Here is a 3,995-nt window from a genome sequence, read left to right on the forward strand (position 1 = left end):
GACTGCCAGATCTTAGCTTTGCACCACCTTGTGCAAGACCATGAGTGCACAGCCACAGGCGGCCCCCACACCTCCTCAGCACATCGGAGAGGTGTTGTACAGGCTTGTCTCACCACTATGAACCTCAGGGCTCTGGCTGGGCAGCTCCTTTTGTAGGACACTGGCCTCAGAGCCAGGCAAGTGAGCTGGGAGTGGTGGGCCAAGTTGATAAAGGACAGCATGAAAAATAAGAACAGGACCCAAGGGAAAACCATGAGGCTATTTTCTGGAATTTCCACCCCTTTGATTTTTTGTTTTGGTAGGGTAAATTGTCCTACCTCTGTTCTTCTATAGATGATGGCAACAGATCCACTTTACCAAGAGGATAGATGGATCTCTCACAATCTGGATTTGAGACCTTACATGGTATGTCAGAAAGGACTAGTGACTCTAGTTTTTTATTTATTGTACTTCTGCAACCTCCAAGTAAGTTCTAAAAGGGCAGACTCTATTTCTTACTTAAAAAAAAATATTTTGGCCACATCATGATATAATGCTATCTGTTTTTTCTGCAGTAACCTTTTCCAGCCAGAAACCAGTGACAGTCTGAGCACATTTAATCTGAGGGGATTCCAGATGGCTGTCGTAATAGACAGTGACCAGTCTTTCAGTGTGTGGTCTGTGCTTAATCTGAGCTGGCCCAAACAAAAAAGTGATATGAAAATACCTCTGTATCTGTGGATTCCCCAGTGAGGAAGTCTGGAACTTTTGTAGAAGTTTCATTTTATTTTTAGTAATCAATGGCACAAAGCTACTAAATGTGGGCTGTTTTTCAGGTTTACCCCTTGCCAGTAGCCTCTCTGCAGGAAACCATGACAATTTTCTTGCATTTGAGAACAGAACTTTTGCATTTGACAATTGCAAAGTATCTTTGCACTCTGCAACATCTGCCTGCTACTTTGATTTAGGGCCTTGGACAAACTCTTAGTTCATGTGCTGTCTTCCATCTCATCTGTGCAAAAAGCAAGTGAGGTTCATGCTATGTGCCCTGCACTTAACAGGTCTGAGCTTGGTGGAAGCAACCTCTAGAGATTTTCAGAGCACCTGGTACATGGGAGAACAGTCTGCTTGTGACCCTCTGTGTTTGATCACAATATGGGTGGTGTTATCACCCTCTTTTCTAAAAGGTCCTTTTTTGCTCACCCTTATCAATCTACCACAGCACCTTGACCAGTGGGAATCTGAGGGCTGCAGGGGTCTGGACACCTGACATGTCTATACTTCCAGGGGTTAGCATCAGAGGGTGTAAGAAGTGCAGGAGTCTCAGGTATGGGATAAATGTGAGAATGACCCTTTGAGGCAGGTTTTTTGGTCAACCATACCCCTGGTCTGATGACAGCAGGTGTGCCCTGAGCACTTGCACTGTGGTGGCCTTCAGGAGTGACCTCACCAAACCATGTGGGCACTGCCTCAGCATTCTGGGGCCTCTGCTGTGAGCATAATGGAAGTTAACAATGCTTCCCTACCTTACAGAGACATCGCGTTTGTGTTCGCAAGGTTTTCTATAATGGCAGATAAGTAATTATCTAAGTAAGGGAAACGAAGTACCTAGCATAAGTAGATAGCTCTTCTCATTTGCTTTGCCTCATCTATAGCTGGACTAACTCCAATCACCAATCACAATTCTCCCTCTCCTTAAAAATCAATACTCCACTAAATCATCGTGTTTTTCAACTCCAAACATGAACATTTTATTGCACAATGACATCTACCTCAAATCCAGGCAATCTTTCACCCTGAATGCCCATGAATTTTAGTGGTCAATATTTGATGATGTTGAGAAGGACGTAAATGAGTTATGTTAGGTATTTTGGTCTACAAGTTCTGAAAAACACCAATAAACTTGAAAGAAATATTCTGTCAAATGCAGCAGAGAGTGTACCCTGATGTGGCATCAATGCACCATCTAGTCTCCCTGGAAATACGACGTGACAATTTGCCAGCCTAGCATAAGGTCTCTTCACATAACTGGTCAGCCCGCACCATATGGGAGTCACCTGTCCGTATCTTAATTACATGTCATAGTCTGGCACCAGAGCCACCCTCACTGTGCGTCAGTAAACAGTCCATTTTCTAGTGCTGTCAGACCTTATCTATAGAAAGGAGAGGAAGCAGTGGAAAGTAATCGCTTTGTTCTGGCAGGAAGGCCAGAAAACAGTGATGGTGACTTGCAGGATTGTTGCTGGCAGGTTTTCAGCACTCAGGGTGGAGGTACCAAGGTACGATCCCACCATACCACGAGATGGGGCAGGGTGGGAGACCAGGGCGTTGGTGTGAGTGCCAAAAATGCATCAGGACTTGCAAGCTTGAGCTAGGTTGTCATCTGCCCCTACATGGCCACCACAGATGCTTAATGTAGAGTGATTTGAGAATCACTGTAGGACTGCCATGACTAAAGGTTTAAACTTAGCAGCACTCATCACTGCCAGCATTGGTCTGGCAGCTCACATAGAGACTGAATGAAATGTCCTTCCTGTAAGTTATGTGACATATCAGGACAATGGCTTGTTTGCATTTTTATCAAGTATATTGAGTCAAACTGTGAAGCTTTTGTGCAGAGTGGTGGTGTCTCTACTTGACTCGAGGGAAGCTTTGCCAGAATAAATCCTGAATGAAAAAGGAGGCAGGTCTTCAGATTTTGATGGAGTGTTTTAACTGACATTTTATGTTGAAGCACGTTTGTAAGGAGACTCTGACTGAAAGTTTTTGCAGTATATATAGCAAATTGGGATTCAAAAGAACTTGCAGAATTTTTCCCTTGTGTTCTGAATCCTATCCCATGCAGGAATTCTTCAGATAGACTTTGACTAGTAGAGTGGGTGAGATTAATGATTTGAATAATTTATATCACTGAAATATTACTGTGGGGGTTTTGGACTTCCTACAGATGTCTCAGTTGGACTTTTAGCCGCAATGTCTAACAATTTTGAATACATGATTGCAAATGCTTAAATTTATAACAAGTAAGTAACACTTTTTCATACTATTCCCCCATTACTAGACATCCAGAATAATAAAAGCTGATCAGGGCATAAGGCCTCCTTTCATAAGATCTCCTGCGCAAATATCTGATGAAAACAGAGGCATAATGAAGGTACTATTATTTTCTCTTCACGTCACTTGCACATGCCACAGAGATGGAAAGGAGGAAAACTTTACCAAATAAGGAGAAAAGGAAAGCTTTTAAGTGGGTCCCAAGTGGGTGTCTTTTCCAAAAGGAGCTTATTTGTCACTGCATTAACACAGAAAAAGCTATCAAAGGTGGGATCTTGGGGCAGCCCTACCTCTAGGCACATCTCAAATTAGAACAACCACATAACATTGTCCTGGCTATGCATACAGCAGGAGGGGTTGAAGATGTGACAACTGCAAAGATGTGGCCTGGAGAGATGAGGAGAAAGCCTGAGCCAGCTGCTGATGCTGTGCAATGCCCACCTGTCACCCACTTGGTAGCTTCACATCAGTGCTCTGGGTCCTCCGTTCTTGCTCAGGGCCTCCTGCCTCCTCACAGGTGTGTTGTATTCACATCTTATTGCCCATCAGATCTTTGAAAGAGGGATCTTCTGTTACAGATGAGTAGTGTCTTGTCGTGTTATGCTGTGTTTCTCATTAGTGCTTACAAATCCAGCTGCAATATGAGCTAATCTTCCTGCTGCTGTGGATGAGACTGCTAGCACTGGATCTGGGGTCAAAAAGGTAAAGGTGAGCTGTGGGCTGTGTAAATGATGTTTCCAACATCAGAAAAGCCTTCTACCTCCCTCTGAGAGAGCCCTTGTCGCTTGCTGTCCTCCCTGTGTCTTGAAGGGGAGGGGGACCTGGTAACACCACATGAAAGAGCTGAGTGAAAATGAGCAAATGCCATTAAAAATATCCAGTGGACCTCAGTAAAAATGTACTGAGCAGTCCTGGCTGAGGGAGAGACATTTTTCACACTGTAATGGCCACATGGCTCCCTA

The sequence above is a fragment of the Columba livia genome, chromosome 3 (genome assembly GCF_036013475.1).
Source record: "Columba livia isolate bColLiv1 breed racing homer chromosome 3, bColLiv1.pat.W.v2, whole genome shotgun sequence".
NCBI lineage: Eukaryota > Metazoa > Chordata > Aves > Columbiformes > Columbidae > Columba > Columba livia.